This window comes from Pezoporus flaviventris, unplaced genomic scaffold, assembly GCF_033815535.1.
Source record: "Pezoporus flaviventris isolate CSIRO_AGI_PZ_B2104156 unplaced genomic scaffold, CSIRO_AGI_Pfla_v1 ptg000029l, whole genome shotgun sequence".
NCBI classification, from domain to species: Eukaryota; Metazoa; Chordata; class Aves; order Psittaciformes; family Psittacidae; genus Pezoporus; species Pezoporus flaviventris.
The window spans coordinates 10,306,456-10,330,708 of NW_026892577.1; the positions used below are offsets into that span (position 1 = coordinate 10,306,456).

The 24,253-nt window shown below is 41.5% G+C and overlaps 1 protein-coding gene across 1 annotated transcript in view; it reads right to left on the reverse strand.

Moving 5' to 3' along the window:
- Nucleotides 1-24,253, reverse strand: part of WBP1L (WW domain binding protein 1 like) — a 59,019-nt gene that overhangs the window by 33,261 nt on the left and 1,505 nt on the right. The gene's annotated exons all lie outside the window — the stretch shown is intronic.

The following is a 24,253-nucleotide window of genomic DNA, read 5'->3' on the forward strand; positions in this document are numbered from 1 at the left end:
GGAGAGAGTGCCAGCAAGTTGTTGGAGGTATTACAACTGTTGGACTCCAAATACAACTAATTGCTATTCTTTCTATGCCTAGCAGAACTGCCACCGGTTACCCAAATATTTCCTGTTGGGCTCAGCTCATCTAGAGGCCACCCTGGGACAGCCAGCAGTTACATAAGGAACAGGCGGGCAGGCAGGAAGCGATGGCCAAGTGTTGTGTTTCAGCATCAGCCCTGGCATTACAGTTTGCACTTCACTTAAGCATTAAAAGCACTGGTGGCACCTAGAATCACAGCAAGTTTCTAAACCTGCGGGCCAAGTGGTTTTGCTGTTTCAAGGGCAGATAACATTCAACATCCCGCTGTCTCATTCCCCTGGGTTCATGATACCTGTAGGGCTTCCCCCTTCGCTGTATGGTCAACATGTGTTCCTCTTCTGGGCATAAGCATGCTTTATTTCCTGTAGTTCAGTGCCCAATAATTAAAAACTCATTTCAGTTTTATTTTGGGAAGAAACACTGACCACCATAATCTGCCTTTACGGGTATTATCTTATCCCAACTGCTCTAATTTCCATTAGTGCTTGTTATTCCACTGGCAGATTAAGCAAACACTCCCCTGGCTGTGGCAGGGCTGAAGGAGGACAGCATGACCCTGTTTTACCTGTTTCACACACTTCTCTGCAGCAAGGCTGCAGAAAAGAAAGAAGACTAAGTGCTAGCTTTCCCCTTACTGAAAACTGGCTTCCAGACATTCTGTCATGGTCTGAACCCAGGAGACATACATTTGCTTTAGATCACAGTATTGGTGGCCTCTTACTCCTGGAACCATTATTTTCTTTTAAATTCTCCCAGAGCATAAACCAAATAGTCCATATGCATTTGTGTAAAACAAATCAAAACCTGACTGACATCCCACCTTTTCACAGGAAGGTAACTAGTGCTAAGTAGCATGACTACAGTAAAACAGTAAACTTAAGTTAAAAAAAAAAACCAACCAAGCACCAAACTATCATAAGCCAGTTATCTTCTTCAAAAGGTGAACAGCACTCAGAAAGCTTAAAGACCTGCGGGTGCTCGTTGAATGAAGAAGCTCTAAGGCAAGGAAATACATTCAGTTTTTAGAAGTACTCACTTCTGACACATCATAGGCTCCTACAGTAGTATTTTTCTCCTGAGCAGGTAGTTTTGGGAGTAGGAATTCTGAACATCTCCTTTCCTGGAAACAAGTGAGAAAACAGCCCACCAATTTCACTGCAGAGACCCAGCCTGCACTTTGTAAAGTCATCAGCCCATTGAAAGAGACATCTTCCAGGTAAAAATACATGAAGAACTTGGGGATGGACAGCAACATTCATGAGCAGGATTTAATTACAGACTGGCCATAAGACTGTCCTTTCAGCACTTGTTCCTTAAAACAGGCTTCAAACTTCAGGGCTGTTCAAGAATGAAAGATGCAAACCCAGAGGCACCAGGCTGAAAGGCTTCGCAAAAAGTCACCCTGACAAACTGCTCTGGGAATAGTTCGCTGCATTGTTCACAACCTAAGGCATCAACATTTCTCTAACCCATTCTTAAGACAACTACAATCACTAGTATTGCTACCACCTCAACAGGCAATGTGCTTCTGTGCTCAATGCTCTTTAGAAATTAGTATGTTCTTTCCTGTTAGTATTAATTCAGGCCTTAGTGCAAGATATGGCAGTAATTTCTGTCTGCACTAAAAATAAGACAACTGATCAGTCATCATCTTAACTTAGCTCACCTGGAAAATTGTTCTATTTATCTGTAAGTTGCTTTCAGAAGACAAAAGGTGTTGGGTTGAGGATTTTTCCACAGACTACAAGGATTAAATCATAGTTTTATCACAGTTCTTCTCACTCTGCAACTTAAACCCATCTTAAAATGTGGGATCTGAAATGGTGTGCATCACTTACTAGCATGGAGTATTACAAAACAACTGCATAGGACACTTCTATTACTGTATCATTACAGATTTGGTAGGGTTTTTGCAACAACTGCGCTCAGTTTCCGATACATTCCAAAATCCTAGATTCCTTCTATTTAACTTTTCTATCCAGCAAGTACTCTGCGCTTTTCTTTTGGGAGAAGTTAAATGAGGCTTTGGTTGTTCTCCTGTCTTACACACACACAACCCTTCATCTGCATTATAGGTGCTTTCTCTCTGCATCCCAAACTGTTGCCTAAGAGATGCTTATAAAGCCTTCAGGGATTTATTCTAGTACTTCACTATACACTAGTAAATACTAGTAAATACTGAAGCATTTCACCATTTTCTAATTTTTCTTCCTTATTCTTTTCCTTTGACTTGACCCCTTTACACTTAGTATTAATTTTAATGTGTGTAGAATTACAACCAGGAGTTTGTGTGCTTTGGTTTTTTACCCCTAGAGATCCAAAAGAACAGCAAACCTTTTCAGTCTATATATCAGTTACTGAGTTACTGTTTACTCACTTCTCTTATTACATTTCAGATCAATACTTCCTTTTTCACATCTAATACTCTATTTGCAGAACCTTTTCTTAAGCCTTTTTGTGAACCTTGCTCACTGTAACACAATTTTTACACCAAAGGTGAACTAGACAAGCAGTAAAATCTTTATTGTCCCTTCAGTTTTAGACAACTGAATTTAGTACATGGTATTAGCATCAGCAAAAAAAAAAAAAAAAGGATAAAGATAATAAATTTCAGGATCTCTTTAAAACCCAGGTCTGACGTGAGAAAAAAATGTTAGGGACTTTTAAAACATATAACCCATTTGTGGAAAGAATTCAGCATAAACTGACAGCATGACTTTACCTTTTAGAGTGTCAGCACACAGTGGACTATTTGTTGACGTCTGAGCTCGCACTGAGTTGAAGTTACCACAAGGAAAAATCAGTGACTGTGAAAATGTACCCAAATTCTGTTAAAATTCAAAGCAAAGTTTCAATTAAAAAAGCTAAAGCCTTTTATAAATGTAGAAACTTACTAGTGAAATGGAACTCGTATCTGCCAAAGTGAGCCAGGAGAGCCAGTGGTATTCCATGTGTTCATGCACCAAAAAAGCCTTACAGATGCTGAAGGACTCAATTTGGAAATCAAATCAGTAACAGAGGTGAATCAAGCAGCTCTGCTATCAGATCAAGTGCACTGGACCAGGTTTTAGTTCTCTAATACACAGTTAGCGTATGTTTGAGCTGTGTAAAGAGAAGTCTTTTAAGCTATTATTATGCCTTACAGTCGTGTAGCTCTGACCAGCTGAGCCTCGTACTTCTCCTTTCTAGGCAAGCTAGAGGAAGAGCAACCCTGCTGCTTCCTCATTAGTGCAAAGTACTGCTGTCACACGGTCTGCAGCTAGTTTTCAAACTACCCTGAAGGATACCCAGACCTCCAAAACCTCAACAAACACATGGAAAATGCTCCTTCCTGAATTCCCCAGGAAGAGAAAGATGCACCAGTGGCTCCTACAGTCTATAAACTGCAACTAGCTTGTGAGTGTCTGCTGCTTACAGCAGCTCTCACCACATTCTCATTTAGGTCCTCCACTTTTTGCTTCTCATCTGGACCCTGGAAGAAATCTGGATGCACACAGATTCCAAGGATGTCCCTTGTGAGTTACATCCTCAGGTATGAGAAGTGCCACTTAAGTCAAGGCTTTGACAGACAGCCCAAATCTTGCTGCAACATGGTAACTCTGCCAGAGCCATCCTGCCAGGTCTACAAATCCCAGTATTTCACAGTGGAATCTGAAATAAGATTCACTTCTGAAGGACAAATTAGTGGTCTAGAAGTTTTGTTTTATTTCAGAGTGTTGCCCTAGGTCGGCTGAACACACAGGAGCAAGGAGCACAGGCACACATGCTGTTGTACCACTGTAGATGCCAAGCATTCAGTGAAGAGAGTAAATGCTAATGCCAGAACAAAAGACAAGACCAGTTTCACAAGTACAGCAGAGTCCCCCCACAGACCCAGTTTTACATGGATTGTGTCTAGCACAAAACAGCCACTTCTTCACAGTAGACACATTTATTCTTGGCAAAAAAAATTACATGGTGGGTCAGATCTCTCAGAGGCACTCTGGCATCTTCAAGAAAGGTCAAGAACTTTCTCCCCCATAAGACTTACTGAGAAACACAAATTAAAGGACTCCTCTCTCTATTCAATAGCACAGATTCAGACATTCTGCCAAGATCTGAACATTTTTACCATGTTTTTTTTCAACATAGCCTGGGACTCAAAAGCATTCTTGAACATGAAGGCTCGTATAAATTTACCAAATTCAAGTCAGAAAGATTTTCCAGTCACTATCTACATATCAGCCAGCAGAAATATGAAAATCTGACAACTAAAAGAAGGGGCATTACCCAGTATAGTCCTCCCCACATGTACACATCCCGAGAGCTGCATCAAAATTTGTTTTGTAATAATTCCTTCACAAGACAGTTGATCTTTAGTGATCTAGGAAGTCGTGGATAAACCTCGAGAACTGAGAATGTTTTTGGTGCATATTCTCATTTCTCCCCAGGGAATCTTGATCTTCAGAGGAATATTAACATGAAGTATGTAAAATATTTTGCAGACTGTTTATAACCTAATGACTCCAAACGTAACCTTAAATACCATTCTGCAGAGTTAGCCACGTTCAGCAATTCGAGCAGAAGGAGAATGCTAGCGCTTCTCAGGCAGACCACTTCTATCGCTCTTCCTTCAGCTTTGTTCAAGTGATTTCAGGTAACACAGTTATCTTATATTGATGTCAGCAAAACACTGATTGGAATCAAGCTGACCTAAAACTCACGGTTGCATTATTAACTAGTAGAATCATTCCAAGGACTTGTGTTTGGAGATGTCTGTCCATACATACAGCCAAATCTGAAAATCCAGCTTCAGTTCTTACTTAATGTTCAGTTCTTACTTAAACATTACTTAATGGTTAAAACTAGTGTTCTTCTGGAAAAGACATTTTGAAACAAATACTCTAATCATTCAAAGACAAACTTGAAAAGCATATGGTTCCCACTAGCTCTGCTTATTGTAAATCATATTACCTTTCTGGAAACTCAGTATGTGTTTGCTAAATGAAAATAAAACATCTTACAGCTTCACAATTTGAATTTAGGAAGCCAGCTGCTGCGGGAGTTAAGGTTTACTTCGCAGTGTTAGTCTACCCACTTATACATCCTGAAGGCTAAAAAAAGTATTTAAGGAGGAAAGAGTGTTACAATCTGTGAAGTTAATATTTGTGTTAAAAATACTCACGGAAAAACCTAACTGCTTGCTTTCCAGAAGCCACTATTTGGTCTCTTCTATTTTTCTAATTAGAAGAGGCCTTTGCAGAATTATAAATAAAACACTGGAAGCTCCATGTGACTTTCCCATATGTACTTTTTCAACAGCCAAGTGACTTCCCCATCCCATCCCCACTGTTTGCATACAAATGCAGTGTTTGCCAAGTTTCAAGTCGAGAACATTTAAATCACATTTGTAAAACCAAGAAGATAAAAATTTTGTTAATATAATTTGATCAGAGATACACCTCATAAGAAGAGTTAAACTATGGATGGAAGCAAGACCCAAAAAAAGATCATTTGCTTTGCCATCAGTTTACAAGGAATGTCATTATGTCAGCATAGAAGATGTGGGAAATGGCAAGAATGCCAACGTTAGCTTCTGAGTTTTTGAGAGTAGAGTACCTAGCCATTTCACTTCTACACATGTTCCAAGACAGAAGATACTCTTCACTCACTGAACAAACAAGTAGACCTAACCCAAAAAGTGGAAGAGAGGAGTTAAGAAAACATCTGAACATCTTATTCCTCCAGGGCTACTGGCAGATTCAGCAGACATGAGGATTTTCCTGTCTGCTACTTTCCTTGTTGCTTTCATTCCCACCATAATATCCAAACATCTGAGAGCCCAACATGTGAGTGGCTCCCATCCTATCTACCACATCCAAAAAATTTTGGAGATGACTTGAAACCAGGCCTCCAGCTTTCTGAAGGGTGGGACTCCTGGACACATCTACAATGAGCAATGCAGCAGGTAATTCTGAGCCAAGAGGAGACAGTGAGCAAGGCTGAAGCTTGTACTGGGACAAGAAGAAGGATCGCCTACCCGAGGAAAAAGCAGTGGACAAAGTACAGAATTGGCCTGCAGCTGAACAAGTAAAGCAGCCCAACAAGGAAGACAATAAAGTCACCTGCCAGATAACATCAAAACTGCCATGTTAGACTGAACGACCCAAAGTGGAAGTTGGACATGTATTCTTCCCAGCACACCAAAGTATCTCTTTTCCAGTCTGAGCTGCAGCACAACATTCATTCCTACTGACCTCACTTTTCCTCTTGATCAGGAACACACCCACGGTACTATCTTGATCAATGCAATCACAGAAGGTCCTTCATTGCATGCAACAGCTCTAAGCACATCTGGCAGCATTACAAAACCCCACACAGGGACACCTTGAAATTCTCATGTTGGATTTGACCTACATCAACTCTTACTAATATTTAAATACTCCTTTGACACCAGGAGTGGAGGTGGCTGTGGGCTGGTGACAACCTGCAGCTTTGCTCCACGCAACCAGCAGTCTTTGCCATGAAAAGTATAGCATCATGACTTAATTTAAGACACTGCACAAACACCAAAGGGGCCTGAAAAGCCTGCTTGGCCCTCCTGAAAGGTGTTCTCTGGTCCTACTGGCAGCCTCGAAAGCCAGGGGAAAGAAATTCTATCTTTACTCTTCGCAGTCTTGTCCAGCCACACTCAACGCCTGCATGCCTCCTAAGTTGATGGTTACTTCCTGTTGACAAGTATGTTCTTCTGCAATCTATTTCATCTATTTTCAAAACAACAGATAACACATGTTTTCACATTAGCCAGAGTTTTTTTGCAAGAGAAATAACAGCCATTTTGTAACACTCCAAAGAACTCATGGTCCATTCTCAAACTGCGCTGGACTTCATGTTTGGCAAAGTCACTGTTTTCTATTCTTTTATTTTCCATCAGCAAATTAAGAGTAGAAGTTAAGGAGTCAGAGTCCTTAGTGGTTATAGATAACTTCTATTACTTTACATTATGCAAAAGATTTTACTTTTTTTTCCATGCTAGTTCAACGTATTACTGTTTATATGTATTGAATCAGAACTCATTCCCCCGTTAAAGATCACAGGTTTAAGAAAAACATCCTGTGATCTAGTTATTTGCCTGTAATGAGCGAAACCCAATACAAAGCCATCCTATTTGTCAAAATTAGCAATTGTTGATGATGACCATAATTTTAGGGCAAATCGTTGGAGAATTATCATTAGAAAGTGGTACCTTCTTTTTATTTACCCCTTCCCTTGACCAACTATATATATATGTGTGCATATCTATATATAAAAATAAAAGCAAGATAAGATTTTATTTCACTCTAGTAATTTTCTGTAAAGGAAGATTTCATTAACTATAGTAAGTAAACACCAGATTTAAGTTTTCCCTTGCAACTTGCCAATCTTGTCATGACTCAGCTTGAAAAGAAAAAGAATTTCCTTTGCACTTCACTAACTTTCCTCTTTTAGTCTCCAGAAAAAGATGGATGAGAATTTAGAAAGATTCCTAGCCATGTACCACTTCTGGCTGAAATCACTGTTACAAGCCAAAAAGCAATCAGAGACAAAATACAGGCAGAAATTGTTTAATGGTTGGTATTCATTTGCTAAGCCAGAACTTCAATACTGCCTTTATAAAGCAAGTCAGCAGCAAAAGAGAGGCAGAAATATGCACTCAGTGCTTCTGACATACTTGATTGTAACAGAATATTCTAAGTAGGAAGCCATAAATATATTGCTAACAGTCTCTGAGATAACCAGCAAAAAGGCAGCCATAAGCACCATCAGGAATGAAAACTAATGATCTCAATTTCTCCCAAAGAGCCAAGAACTCAGACCTACACGACTGAGGACTCTGTAAAGAGTATACACATATGAAAACATATTTAAGACCCACAGAACTGGAATCCCTGTAACAAAGTTCCACAGTGATAACTCAAGTTATCAAGTTTTTCTTTTCATGTCATTAAATATCTTTTATTTCCTGTCTCCACACCTCGCAAACCACTTTTTGTAACTCTGAATACTGACAAAAGTCACCAACAATCTCCTACTGCATGAGATGCATGGGATACTATGCAACAGTCTTCAGGGTGGGGAAGCCAACCCAGATCCTGATTTCTCAACTCAGAAGCGCAAAGAAAGAGAACACTTGCACCGGCTTTCATATCTCTCCTCTTCACATCTTGACATTTCTGCTAGCAGATTCTAACAACCAGGACATCAAAATTCATACTTCAGTATCATCATCTTCTTTCCTGAAGGACTCCAGCTATGGATTCCTGATTTGCTGCCAAGCTATTCCCTGAAACAAGCCAGAAAGCACTCAGGAAACAGTCAGGAAAAGGTTGGAAGTAAGAGGCAGTCGCAGGCAGAGCCCAGCACACAGGAGGTCAGCCCCTGACTGCAGGGGTTTGCAAGGCTTTCCATGTCTCAACACACCTCAAAGAGATTGTAAGGATTTCCCAGGTTTAGAATAACAAATCGACAAGGAGGAACTGTGTAGCTGCAAAAGCCCACACAGCTGAATGGAACCATTTCAAGCTCTCTACACACTGGGGAATGTACAGTCTAATAAGTATTAGATTTTACTCTAAACTTAAGTCCATGATTCTTGACTACAAACCAAGATAAGAGGTCAGATTTGGAAGTGAAGCTTTATATAAAAGATCCAGACAAGTGCTAGAAGAAACAAGGGGAAAAAAAAAAAAAACAACCAGCCAAGCAATGGTCATTCCTTAGAAGAGCAGCTGCCTGGAAGAATTTGAGAAGTACTTTATCCAAAAGCATTTCAGTTGCCGTTCAAAACATTTTCACATTGCATTTCCAATTTCAAAATCTCTTTCCCTTCAAAGTGTCTGTCCTCCTATACTTTCTCCAAAGGCTCTTGCAACTTAAAAGTCATAGGAAAGCACACTGAAACCACCAGACTTGACTGCTGCCAACACTTCTATGCTAGATAAGGTCACCTTTCTGCATTATTTCTTATGCAGCAACTCCTCTGAGATGTTACCTTTCCTCCTTCTAAAGCCCTATGTATGATGACAAGCAAATACAGATACTAAGACAAATCAAACAGAATTTTCTGTTATAGAAGAAACTGTTTCTAGTCTTTATTGTCCACTTCAATCCATAATTCTGAATAGCAAAAGCTCAGAGTTTAGTTTAAGCAACTAAATGTAAATCCTGATGAAGTCCATTAAGGAGTTTAAAAATGCCCATTACCACTTTGGGCTAGACTTGAACTGGTGACCTAATGATGTGATACTTGACAGTTCTTCAACTACCTGTGATCACAGATATTTGCATCAGCAAATACTTAAATCCCAGGAGACAAAACTTCCTGGGAAGAGAAAATGTTAGATAAATGACAACTTCAGAAATCGCAGAAAAGATTCTAGATTTGTGCAATTTTAACAATCAAGAAAATACAAACAACAGTCACCAGATTCCTATGAGTTTCTGGAAAATCCTTATTTTACAAATACATAACACACAACTTTGTATCAAAAGCCCGTACTGGCAAAGCTCAGCATTCACTACCAGACCAGGGCAAACATAGCAAGGCCCAGGAATCTCCCTCATGGCTTTTGAAATACACTAACTAAAAATCAAGACACATTTTGTATCAAATGTACAAATAATTTCACTTTGTGTTAATGTAGTAAAAGAAATAAGATTTTCACAGTCTGTTCAACTGCATCACATCAAATATGCAGAGCGTGCTATAACATCTATCCTACCAGAGCTATTAAAGGCTCTTTGTAATTCATGCAAGAGGACTGTAATATCCTGGTGCCATGCCTGCAGAGGTATGTGCAAGTCCCAGTGAAGCAAGTCCATTTCTCACCTGGTTTCAAAGGGGCATCAGCTGAAAGCAGCCATCAAGTTTCCTCTTGAAATGAAGCATCCTCTAATATTTTATTAGGTTGTAAAAATTTCACAATGGTACATCTGCCAGTGAGGCAGATGGAGCCAAAAGCACAATTAACAACTCCCATCAGAGGGTAGATCCTGTTTAATGTTTTTAAAGTAGTACTGTGTACGTGCAGGTGCTCCATTAGAGAGTCTCCACACAAAGAAATGCCCTTATCAATAGCAATACCTTTAATCGCCCTGATGAAAAATAATACTCGCTTGAATAGCCATCAGCCCCTCTCCCTGCACATGTAAGTAAAGTCAACCACAACTGTGACCAATCCTACAAAATGGCTCTTGAGAAAAAGCATCTGTACAAACAGCTCTCTGCCTGCCTGGGGGATGCAAGTCATTTTGCTGGATTTGTTTTGAAGCTACAGATGTACTTCAGATGCCCTATGCTTATTCAAGCACCCTGAATAAATCAGCCAAAAATCTTATGCCACATGAAAACAGTCACGTTCTCCAGCTTGCATCCAAGAAGTGTGCAATTTAGGGCTTGCCAAGAAAAGTAGCTTATCATCATTAATTTTAACACCACCATACACAGCATTAAAATAGCTTCAAGAAAGGAAAGAAAAACGTAATATAAATTACCAAGCCAGGTGATAAATCTTCTGAAAGCATCCAAAAACATCACAGTAAAAGCTTGTAAAGGTGAGCAACCTGGTTTCATAAACATGTTTCTGATTAACCCTTTTGCAGCTTCTAAAAGATATGATCTCTGTTGGTGCTAAGCATGTCTGCCAGAGCTTGCCAAGGAAAGCATGAGCAAGCAGCTTCAAAGGCAGAATGACGTACCTATGGCAGTAAATCCTAATCCTCTCTGTGGAAACCACGCAACTGAACTTAGTCATAGCAAATGGGATTAGAAATTCTAAAACAAAACAAGGGTTTGAAGGAATTAGCAGTCATCCTGAGATCCTGTTGAAAATATTGAGCAACATTTAAAAACCAGCTGTTGTCAGGGTTGATAAAGGGGAGAGTAAAACAAACATCTTGCACAGGAAACCTTTAGCAGATGGGGACAGGAACAGGGTACCTGGGTTATCCTAAAACTGTACACACTGACCCTAGATGGTGGCTTGGCAAAGACCAGAAGTGTCAGAGAGCACCTTAGCCATCACCCTTAGAAATTCAGGTGCACAGACCCCTAGCAGTAAGTTTCTGTGATTTGACCATAGGAACATGGCATTGATTGAAGGAGATGGTGCTCTGACCATCAGAGTGATTGCTTATGTGCCATATACTGGGGCAGAGGGAGAGTCTCTGGGAAGCTGTCTGGGAAGCATGGCATTATTCTTTCCACAGTTTATAATGTCACGCAAACACACGTACACATGAACGTAGCAACTGCTCAAGTGACTGCACATGGCAGAAATGCAGAGGTCAGGATTTCTGAGGCAATTCTCCAAGGAGACATTTAATGTGACTTTCTGAAGTTCCCCACGTTTCTTGCACTGTAACTTCCTGGACAACAGGACTGCCTATTTTCCAGTGACCGGACCTAACCCAAATTACATATTTACACAACCCACGTGAAATCCAGGTTCTGATGGATGTGTGTTTTCATTTTAGGAAAAGAGCTGATTTTCTAACTCAAGACAATCTTTCAATAATAAACCATGTCTGCACATAGGGTCAGGAAGCCTAAAGAGATCTTAAAACAACAATTAGTGTAAGTGAGTTCCCTGGCTGCCTCACTGCCAAAGAAGCTTCATTAGCAAGTACCAAGTATTCAACTCCTGATCACTTCAACAGATAAAATAAAGAGAACACAAAGACTTGCATGAGGAAAAGGAAGGCAGTAGCAGGAACAAAGGAGACAAGCAAGGAGAGAAAAGAATACCTTGAGAAAAAAAAAAGCAGACAGTCATGACCTAAGTGCTAATGAAACCTGCTCCTGATCAATATGGAACGTGACCATAAGGTACAAGCCCATAGTTCAATGACAGAGAGCATGTTCTTCCTTTGATTATTCTCCAGTGTCAATGGAAACCCACTGGGGCTTGAACAGATACCAAGTCTTTGAGAGATGAATGTCTAACCTAGCACACAGGCCATGAATGAAAGCAGAAGTGAGTTTCCACCCCTCCTCCCCAGGACTATCACTTCCATTTAATGATATCTGAGTGGTCAGATTTCAGTGACTTCGCTCTATTTTCTGCCCAGACAGAAGGCTCTTCTTTCCTTTAGAAAGGCCTCCATGCCTCGCTCTCATCAAAATGAGAAGGAAACAGAATAAGATAGATACTAGGTGCCATAACTTGCCAAGCAGTACAGCACAGGGCTGTCCAAATTTTTGGCAAGAGCAGAATGGCTGTCTTATCTTTCATTTACCATTGACACTGTCATGCAAGTCTTCTTCCTTGCAAACTCACAGATTCCAGCAGAGCCCTCCAGAAGACTGACCTTGCAGCAATACTCAACTGCACACTATTACCAGGTAGTTCCCAAACCAAAGATTATGACAGTTTTGAGTGGCGAAGACTGGAAACTGCTTATCTGAAGTCTCTGCAGGGAAAGCACAAAGACACTTTAGGATCACATTGTAGAACTCTTCTGAAACCTGAAAGGTAACCAGTCTGGTTACAGATCCAGAGAAACTAGGCAGAGATTTAGCTTCCACCATCAGGAACCCCCTGATCAACTAGCAGAGCCTCTTTGCTATGCTTGGACAAAAAATTAAAAGAAAGGGAAGTCCGGACATTTCATACTCTGCGCAGTCTCTTGAAAGATGAAAGCAAAGAGGGGATTTTTTTGTTAAAGTACTTGCTTGGAAGTTCAGGGGAGGAATAAAAAAAGCCCTCTTAGCTTTCCTTCTGTATTTAGGCAGAAGCTTTCTCAGTATTTCCAGTGTTGCGAAATAGAAGACAGAAGAAAACAAATGGACTTTGACACAGAAGTGCCAACCAGAAAAAAAAGCCACAAAAGCTTGTATAAAAACATGCATGTCCCTAAAAACAGATGCACCTATCAAAGCATTGTTTAAAGCTTGCTCAAGTTGAGAGTCTAACTGAACTCTCTGTACTTGCTGTTAAGAACAATTTTAATCAAAGTAATAATCAGGATTCAACCCAAGAAAGAAATAATGAACTTGGCTTTAACTGGCTTGCGAGAAACCCAATTTGCAAATACTACCCTTAGCCAGCTATTGAATATACAAGTTGATAGAGCCCAGAAGGCACTGTGATGAGTGACTTAAGTGGAGGCACCCTACACCCACTAACATTCCTGCTGAATGAATGTGAAATCTGCAAGAATTGCTTTTATTTATCTTACTAAAAGCGTTTCTTGGAAGGGCTGGAAAAATTTATTTCAGATGGATTTTTCAGCTGAGAACAAAGTTGTATTTATTGTAATTATGCACTCTCCAGTGTGGCCTGCCTTGCTGAGAAAGAACATTAAATTCAGCTGCGCACAAACTCACGGAAGTGACCTTTTGAATGAAAATGCTGCAGCAAGAGACTTGCAGAGCATTCTCACTAAATAATAACCTACTGTCTATGACTTGCAGATTAGTGCTCAGACCACTGATTTCAGCTGCTGCTTACACAGGCACAAGTCCACATGAGGTCAGTCAGCTGAGAATAAATTGTGTTTGCTATGAACTACAATACGGAGAACTGTACTTGGGAAACTATTCATAGTCTCCAGTCCAATATGGTTTTATGAGCTTTTATTAACCAGCGTGGAGCAGCATAACCTTGCAAGGTATCTTTTCTGCAGGACACCCACTGTCTCATTTAAGTAAGAGGATCAAAGGACTTACTGACACAAACTGGACAAGCTCTCACTTTAAGTGATAAATGAACACCCACCACCCATGCAGAAGTATCCTGCTCCTTCTTTGCAGAAGGGCATGAGGATTATCTGAAACTCTTCTGCTGTACAGAAAGCCCAAGCACTTGAGGACAGAGGCAAGTTAGCACTAAAGAATCAGGAAGTCAAACTAGAGGGTTCATTTAATCACCTAAACAAAAGGTGCAATGTAAAATAGCAAGAGATGCAAGACGCATGCTTGTTTGGAAACAGAGGATGTCTTTTTAGCGTGCAAATATAAAATGTCCTCTTTACATGCATAAGATTATCTTACTCTTTGCAGAAAGGCTGGGTATCAAAAAGCATCCTATCCTATAAAGAAACTTAGGACAGATGTCTGAGCCTTCCCAAGAGCTGGGTTGCTGGGTAGTCAAATTCCCCTGCTGCCAAAGAAAGCCAGGCAAGCTTGTGTGCTGACATTCACATCTCGGAGCAGCTGGAAGCCACGCACTCTGCCTGCCCACTCCAGCACCATCCTGCATGGACAGAACCTCTTGACAACCTGCTCTGGGCTCCCTCTCCCCCTTCACTCTCCAAGGGACACACGGCAGGGTCTTATGGTTCATGGCCATCTGCAGATTTTGGTATGTAGTTCAAAAGTCTAGAAAAGAGACTACCTTGTTTTCTATGCATCTGAGGGATTTTCAGGCCAAAATGCAGCTACCAAAATAGTTTTTGCTGCCAGTTTCGGTTCTGTACTACCTTTTCAGATTCTGTGTTTGCATTTCCGCAAGCTCGCTCTCATCTCACAGCTCTGCTCACTGAACCTGCTGGTTTAGTCTTAAATCTGCATCTCTCTGTGCTGTTGCCTCCAAGGGGGAATATGATACAAGAAGTTCAACTTCTACTCTCAGTTAATTGGTTCTGTAGTTGAAAAGAAGGAAAAGGTTTTACTTCTCGCTTTCTATGCAGGAGACACAGCACATGTGATCTGTGAGGTGCACAAAAGTTTGATCCTTGTGTGTTTTCACATGTTGATTATTTACTGTAATGCTTTCCATCCATACAGAAGAACAGTCCCCACTCAAGGACAGAAGAAGAACAATCAAACTGTATCTCAACAATTAGGTAAAGTTTGACCATAGTACTTGAGGTTATTGAAAACCTTTGGACCGAAACCTTGCAGAAGAAAACCAGGAGTTTCTTGGTTAACAATTAATAATTTAGACCTAAAGACTCTCATCCAGACCTCCATCTGAAGAGGGGAATTACACAATATTTATACACCTAGTACCACACAATGTCCCAGTATTTTGATACAAAAAAAAAACCAACAAACACAAACAACAGTTAATAGTATGTTCACCATTTTAGTGTCTCCATTTCAGATTAGAAATGTGACATTACTTTCTTAATATCATGTGGTAAGCCAGGACCAGAACTGAAGAGTTCTTGCAAAAAAGTACTCGTGTCAGAGGAAGGATTCAGGAGCACACTGTGGCTTTTAAAAATCATTACTTTTTACAATATCTATAAATTCACCCTCAAAAAAAAACCAACAAACCAACCACAAAAAAAAAAAAACAACAAACAAAAATCCCAACAACTAAGCCCAAGAAATTTCATTTGAAAACTGGTTTTTTTTTCCCATCATTTACCTTTGCACTAATCCTTGAGGGTAAACTATCAAGACACTTCACTCTCAAGAGCCCTCACCACTGCAGAATATGCAAGATGCCTCCTGTAAGGAGAGGGGAAAAAGCCAACAAACACAGAAACAGTGTAAGACCTGTAAATGAACAAGTTAATGGGTTGAACCAGATAAGAGTGGTATTTTTAAAGCCTGTTTCTTTAAAGAGATTAGTTAAAAGCATAAACAAGTTTTACCTTGCATCCTGTCCTGAAGTAAAGTGAAGTGCTTCAGGAGTGTTGGCAGGTAGCCCCTGTGTGAGAGAAGAACTCCCGCAAAAAGGATAAACAAAATATAAGGTCATCCATTTAAAAGTTTGTCCCTACCTGTAAAAAGCCACTAGAACTTAAGGTTTTCAGATTTGTAAAATTAACTTTTTCCTGTATTAACAGTGTGGTATTGGTTACATCAACAGCAGCAGCTCAGATAGCCTTCACATTTACACTTATGCAAGCCACATACTTTCATGGACACAGATTCACCCTCCATTTGCTTAGTTCAGGAAGATCAAGGTGCAAGCACAGCACCCAGCCAGGCCACTGTGAACATCTTGTCTAGTGCCATCTTCCTCCCCTTCAGATCTCTAGGTTCTTAAGCCAAAGCCAACTTGTTTGCTGTTTCCATACACAAATTTAGTCCTGTTTTATTAAGACACACTGAATATATCCAATCTCTTGGTCAAACTTCCAAAATCTTTTGAGAACAGGATCATAGCAGGAAGAGTTTTAGTTCCATGCTGCTAGATAATATGACACAGACAAGAAACCATCAGTGCCACTCTTCCTGTTCCCCAAAGTTTATCTGTTCTGTTAGAGGTTGTGAAAAAAGGTTTGTCTGGGCTTTGTCCACGCAAAGAACTCAGCAAGCCCTTACACTTCCTATCAGCCTGAAGTTACATGCCAGCAAAGGTGAAACAAGGCAACAACAGATTTGTCTGGTCCCTTAATCTAAAGTTTTCCTGGCACAACGCTTCTCAATAAATACACAGCATGCTGAAAATAAAGGAGGACTGCTGCTTCAGCTAGGCCATCTAGAGAAAGCAGACTACAGGTTTCAGAACTGAAAACAACACTATGAAGAGCACGATCACTGCGGACTTCCTCTTCCTTCATCTTTCAATGCCAGGCTGATCCTCAGACTCCAGTCAAGGGATGGGCCTAAGGGCACAAAATGGGTCAGAGGAGAAGAAAACTCCTGACTCTTGCTTCCACAGCCCAAAGACACTCTGGTGGTTTAGCATTAATACTCTGGAAGCACAGAGGTACAAGGACAGAGTGGAAAAGCAAGAAACTCAGTAAAACAATGAGCCACAAACAGAACAATATTTAATAATCAAGTATGTGAGATGCAAACATTTCTAATGAGAAAAACAATGAGACAAAGGGAAAACAATACAGCTAGGAAAAGGAGAGGAAAATAAACCAAGAGTTCTTATTTTTGACACTGCAATTTAAAACAGGCTTTGTCAGAGTCCAAGTGCTAACCATCAGCAAATGGGGGCAATCAGCAATGACATATGTCTGCAAGCCTGTTTTATCTAAGCTTCAGATCACAGGAGACTGGAGAGTCAAATGCAAACTGTGAAGTTTGCTGCTTCTAAAAAGACAAAAGTCAAAATGACAAGGTAATGTGAAGACAATGCAATACACATGCAACCCTCCTCCTCCTCTTCAACATTCACTATTTGAAAAGCAGTCTGCAAAGGAGAAAGGAAAGAAGGAATTCATTACGAAGGAGACCCAGACATGAGTCATGACCTTGCATTCAGGTAGCTGCATTAAATACTTTCCTAGCACAGAGAAAACATCTTTCAGATAGTGTCTGAAGAAAAGTCCTTCCTCCCATCAAGGCAGGAACACTCTTAGTAATATTCCCAAAGCAATTACAACTGATACGCAGGATGAGATGAAGTCAGCCCAGTATCACGGCCTTGAAGACATACTGCCTTCTTAAAAGGTTTTGTCCAGTCTTTGCAACACCCCTGTACGATGACCACCACTTCCTCCAGTCTTTCCCCTCCCTCTTGGCCCAGACTGACCCCAGCCACTGTTTAACCCTTTCATTCTACATCAGTCACTCCTAATTCATGTTTAGCTCAGCCAGAAAGCTCAAAAAGGTGCTTTTGCACCACGTTGCGAATTCTGTGGGACTAATTTTCTGCCTACCACCAGCTGGACAGATGTCACAGGATATTTTATGCAACAGAATGGCCTGATCTTCTGCTGGAGGTGTAAGACATGCTGCTCCCATGCCTTCCTGTTGGCCACCATCCACTACCTGGGATTTAAACATGATCCCACGTAGAGGTTTTAAAAAAGCCATGCAACTACTGATACAGTATTAACAAATAAAAATCTTGTTACAAAGCGTCAGGAATACAGAGCTTGGCAAGGGTGAGTACTTCTGCATATTTTACACTCTTCCCATATCAGGCTTCTGGTGTGACTGCCACAGTTACACCGTTGTTTGACTGACAGCATTATCCCAGACTGTCTTGATTGCGAGCTCCAGTTCCATATTAAGTAAAAAGAAGTCTCTTGTGGACAAGAGTCCTTGACCTGCTGGCCACATCTGTGTGCTAGGACATGAGAGAAAAGAGTGAATCAGTTCTGCTCACTAAAAAGCCTCAGCACAGTCTGCTGGCACGCCATTAATGTCTGACTTTCCTCCCTGTTTCCAACAGGCAACACTAATCTTTTACACAAGGGAAGCTCAAGACGGCTGGTGAGATTCCTGGCAAAACACACGCTTCATAACCGTTTCTATAGCTTATCAGCCTTTTCCCCTTCAATTTGCTGTTCAGCCAGCAGGAGACAAAAAAGAAAAATAAGAATAGTTCTGTAACCAGCAGAGCTCCGTAAAGCTGACCTCCCATTAATTTGTTCCACAAGGCTGATTGACTTTGCAGGCTAGTAAACTGTGAGCTCCAATTGAAGCTTTTCCAGAAGCTAGGGCATATATCAAGTCAGTCAATCATAGGCTCACAAATTTTGCAGCGCTTAATAAGCTCACAACTGTAGCTTCTTGCTCAGTGATGCTTCCCTGGTTTTTGCTGTTGCTGGGGTTTTTTGGTTGGTTGGTTTCTGTTTGTTTTGGGCTTTTTTTTTTAGGTCTCTGTGCCTGTTTTCAGGAATTCTGTTGACATCTTATGCATCTTAGAGGTCTCTTCCTATCAAATCTGGCTCCAGGACTTTCAGCAAATCAGTATCTTAACAAGCTCCCTCAGCCTCAAGCAGAGCCAAGACAGGGTTAGGCTTTGCTTTGATCATGATCCCTCACAGATCACAAGAATACCCACAAAAACAACTAAAAATTCCCAATCCCAAAAACCCAAACTAAGAAAGCAAAAAACCCTAAAAACCATGGACTTCTACTCTTGAGTTGCCTCTGAAATGCCCATCACTGCTTTGCTCACACCAGAACCAGAGATGTAATAAAAACACATCACCACTAAAGTAATAAATTTACACTTCATAGTAATGCAGAAGATGAAAGAGGAAAGAAGGAAGAATACTGCTATCAGAGCTTTCCTTTCTTGAGGCAACTGCTTTTCTCTGCTAGTCCTAAGGACTGCAGTCAGCATCCTGAGGTCTTGAACTGCCATGAGAAAAGGAAAGGTTTCTGTTCTCCATTCTTCCCTAACCCAGTACTCTACAGCTTGGCAGTACTGGTAGCTGCTCGTCATACCCACCTACACCTCTGTAAGTCATTATCAACAAGAGGCCAGCAGCATTTTAAATGGCAAAAGCTCTGTCCCCTGATGCACTGGAGATTTCTTCCATGTTCAAGTGGTGACTGCTAGCAAACTGCCAGTGCACTGTCAGTGGCTGGATTTGTTGACGCTGATGCAGAAGTGCTTGTGAAGAAGGAAGAGTCAGGCAACTGCATCTAAATTTCCTACACAACCCAGCTCTCTCATACGCTTTCTCTTTGGACCGACCACAGGCAATACCAGTTGAATGGACACTGACCAGTGGAGGAGGCCTGCAGACCAGCAGCACCACAAGCTGCCTCCACACAAAATAAAGTCTCTCCTTTCTGTCTGTTCAGGGTACAGCATGCCAGGGAACACTGGCCACACTGGCATTAAGTGGTTTGGTCTGCTGCATCACGCCTGGACATGTTCCTGTGTAACCTGCTCTAGGTGGCCCTGCCTTGGCACGGGGGTGGACTAGACAATCTCCAGAGGTCCCTTATGTGATCAACTCATTTGGCACCCAGCAAATCCCCTCATGCAAAGTGCTCCATTACAGATTCACAAGCCATTGCAGAGACTGTAGCAGTCCTCTAAAAATAATACTGGGGGGTGTGATCCCACTGATAATCACATCATTAGAGGTGAATGAAGCTCCTCCTTATCCAAGCAGATAAATTATCAGGTCTCTGCAGCACCTTGAGCCTTCCTCTGCAGTTAAATAGTACCTGTGAAATCACGGAAAAAGCATCATCTGTGACTGCCACGCCAACACGCTTCCTGTCACAGGCAAAGTACGGGCATGCAATTCCTGCTTGGCAGCGTTTTCTCTCCAGCCAGCTGTTATTTCAGGCCTGTTTGTTATGTGCACTGTTCACAGCCTCAGCCACGCAGGCAATTGACTCTCGAGCTCCACTGCCACAGCACCAAGATGCTGGCATCTCAAAACCTATCTTCTTACCTGTGGGTTTTTTAATCACACAAGATAGCAGGAGGAAGGAGGGACCTGGCTTCCCCATCAGCATCTCTCCACGAAGTCATCGAGGAGTGCATTCCAACACTCCATATTTACATTCTTCTGATTTGGAAGAAGAGACCAATACCTCGTGCAACCAGGTTCCCCCAAAATGTGCAGTGAGCATCTCTGCCCTGCCATGACTTCTGAGACTGCCACCGGCCCTGCCTCAGAGACTGCTTTTGAAATGCCTCTTGACATGCCAAGCACTTTCCCTCATATTGCAAAAACAGCAGCACAACCCTGGCAGGAGCAGCTTGCCAGGTCACTTTGGATTCACAAACCCCTCAAAGCAAATGCAAGACAAACGTACAGCCATAAAATCAACAGTTAAATACATTAATAAGCTGTGAAGATTCCTATGCAGCTAACCAGAAAGGGCAAATCTTATCCTACAAAAACAGGACAGCTCACATTAGAGGAACACCCCCAAACCCATTACCAAATATGCATGTTGTCAGGAAACAACAAAAGGCCATGTGTAGCTCAATGTTACTAAACATGCAGGACATGTATAGGCACAGCCACGACCAAAGGGCACAGCACAGACAACCCTGGATGGGGAAGTAGGCCAGAAGATCAGTAGCCCATTTCTAGCTTTTTGCCACAAGTTAATGTCTGTTCAATCCTACCAGTCCTCTCAATATGACTTGAAGGGAAAAAAAAAAGGCTAAAAGAAAAGGTGGGTGGTTTGCATTTACTAAATATAGTGCCCGTTACCTCAGAGGATGTCCATGTGTTTTCACATTACAAAGAAACACAAACTTCTACCTATATTAATGCCTTTCTAATACTGCAGAAAGAAAGAAGGTGAACTTCAACATAACATTGGGTTAACACATGCTGACAGAGCTATAGAGAAGAGCACCCTCTTTTGCCAGCAGAAAAGTAACTGCTGAAGAAGCCTAGGAGAGGAGCACTTCTAGGAATCAAAGCAGGTTTATCAAAGAAGGGTTTACGGGTGTTTTAGCCATTGAAATGTGGCCAAACACAGAGCACATCCATCCCTTTGTCTCACTAGGGGGGCCAATGGTGGTATCACTACTTTGGGCAGCATCCCTGGTGCCCAGCAGCACTGCAACCAGCAGAGCCATTGCTTGGGGACAGTCAGCATTGGATGCTGCCCCTAGCTGGATGAGGCTGACCTGGCCTGACCCTGCCTGGCTCCTGAGGCTTGGAGGATGGAAAAATCCCTGACTATATTGCAACAACTCTGGAAGATGAAACTTTCCAAGTCCCCTTTCAGCACAGCACAACAAAAGCTGCCCGAGTTTATTCTTAAAATAGTGGGTTTTGTTAATTAATATTTGGAAGGTGGCAAGGAAATTCTCAGAAAGGCAATGACATGTCCCAGTCACAGAGTTGCTTTGACTGTCCTGAAGGAAACTGCTCCCAGGCTGCACTGGACACTTTCCGACTGGGCTTTCCATCTGCTGCACAGCTGCAGAGATGGAAGGAGAAATTCTCACAGCATTGTGTGTAACTGTAAGGGCAACTCACAACCAAAAGCATTTTAATCAGCAGGAAAGCGTGCTATACGGATGAGGCACCGGAGCTCACGGTGCTATCATCACCACAGTACAAGCAGTGCTTAATCCAATGTGCACAGTTATTTAGAGGTCCCTGTTCTGAGCAAGTACAGGACGTACTTTGATCTCTGCTGCCTCCTGCCAAAACTGTGGAAATTAGCAAGCCAAAAACCAAGTCACAGACAAGATATCATGGCAAACAAAATATATCCTACAGTTATATGAGCAGCTGTCTTCCTGAAGGACCCCAATGGATTTCAGGAGACACAGAAGTGTAGTTGTAACTAATTACCTTTAATTACAAAAGTTGTCTTAAATTTACTGATGAGATGAGCCTCTCTTACACAAGGACAGTTGAAATTTTGCTGTTCAATTCACAAACTACCTGAAGCGATGCTCTGCAAGGGCCCAAACACAGCCAAACTCTTGGATGAAGCCTGGTGACTCCAAGTTGGTGCAATCAGAGTTATGGTCCCAGACAGAGGACAGCCTTAGACAGGAACTCTGTGTTACACGGGTGTTAGCCACAGAGGCAGTCCACTGAGTTCTTTCTTAAAGCAAAGATCCATCCTCTTTGTCACATATGATGAATCATCCCTCAAGTCACAGTACTCCAATCAAACTCTTTTGAAACAAAACTGGTCTAAGAGCATGCTTCTGACAGATTTTGGCTCAAAACCACCTTATTAGAGACAGAAAGATGTTGCAGTCTTGTCACATAGTTAGCATTCACTTAAATATCCTGTTTTTAAGAAAAACAACAGTTGAGAAAACTATGTGATAATTAAGCTGTGGGCGTGGGAAGCAGACAGATAGTTAAGGCAGTCAAATAACCTTTACTCTGCCCTGCAGATAAACTACAACAGAAAAGCAATTAATCTTCAAAGTTTTTCATTTCAAATCTGATCAAGCTGATTTTAAAATAGATCAATTTCTTATTTCCTCACTTCTTCCTCCCTCAAACCAAGAGGGGAATGCACAGCTAAGGTGTGTGGTTCAGTTGCAACTGAACATGGCCAATGTCTTCTTCCCATGACATTTATCCTGATTTTATTATGTAAGTGCAGTATTTCTGCCCATAATCTACTGATGTTTTTATTCCTGTTAATTGAGTTTTGTGCTCTGATTACAGGTAAAACTGCAATGAATACTCATGGAGACAGTTGAACAACTTGGACTCGGTATGGTGATGACCTAATTATCTTCATTGTCCTCCATTCACCATCCCGAACAAGTGTCAGTTAAAATGAGTCTCTGAAGATCCCAGGCAGGCTGGACTTATTTTAACCTGGAAAATCAGACCCTCCTGCAGAGTACAATGTGTTCTCAGGAATGTTTGCTCAGTGCAGCTAGCAGTGCAGCTCCACCTCCTGAATTATTTAGAGGACACATTTCCTGCAGCACCTCCCAGTCTTAGACCACCAGGTCTGTGGGGTAGTTTATACAGGCAAGGTGGTGTACACTCTTCCCAACAGCAGCAGCAAGCAGGCCATGGCAAATGTCTGCAAGGTAGACAGTAGGCAGTAGCCCCTAGAGGCAGCAAGGGCAGCAACCCCCTGGAGAGGACAAGAGGCAAATGCTGTCAGGGTTTCAGCTAGAAACACAGGAAGCCTTGGTGAGATCTTTCAAGTCCAGCACTACCCCACTGCAGCTTCTCTCCACAAGCCCATCAGCTCTGAAGAAATCACACTCCAAGGCAACACCAAGAGAGATAAAGTTTTGTTACATGCTCATTTTCCAGATCCTACATTACCACTGTCATTTTTGAGTGGGTAGCTGTCAATCTCTAGTATGCAGCAAGATAATACCAGACTTTTGACAGACAGAGTCTACATTTAAGATCTAAAATAAACTGCAAGAGTTTTATATAGACAAACTATGAAAAGAAAATGAGTAAAAGATGTATCTGTATCTAAGTGCCTTAAAGAAAACGTAGGATGCCAAAGCTCTTCTCCCCCACTCTCATGTATTGTACCACACACAAGATGTGTTATTTTAGGATTATTTCTGGTGCACTGACTGGAGAGGATACCCACAAGTCACGTATGCAACTATTCCACAGGCAACCTAGCTGTATGATTGCTTCCACACCCTCTTTTTTCCTTTCCTCCTTTCTACTTCCTATTCTTTTATTCTACCAGCTCCTTCACTAATGCAGAAGGCGTACAACTCAGGGAGCATCTTTCACAGTCTTCAAAGCAGGTATGGTATTTTTATGAGCATGTATAGGGTTCAACACTTTCACAGCTTCTGTCCAGATAATCCTACCACCTGACCACTGCTTGCAGCTGGAATGCCACAACGACCAGAGAGCAAAACAGACCTGAGATGTGCTTCTATATGTTTAGTTTATGTACCTCAGCTCACAGATGATACAGAGCAAGCACCAAGACTTCCACCTGGTAAAGGCAGTTGAGACAGCATGGAAAACACACTGTTCAACACAATCCTACACCTGGTTCCCTAGGGCATCAATGCACAACCTTAGCCTCAGTGCAGCCAAAAGAGATTTGGGATGGCACTACCAATACACAGCTTTTAAAGTAGATCTAATGCTCTTAGC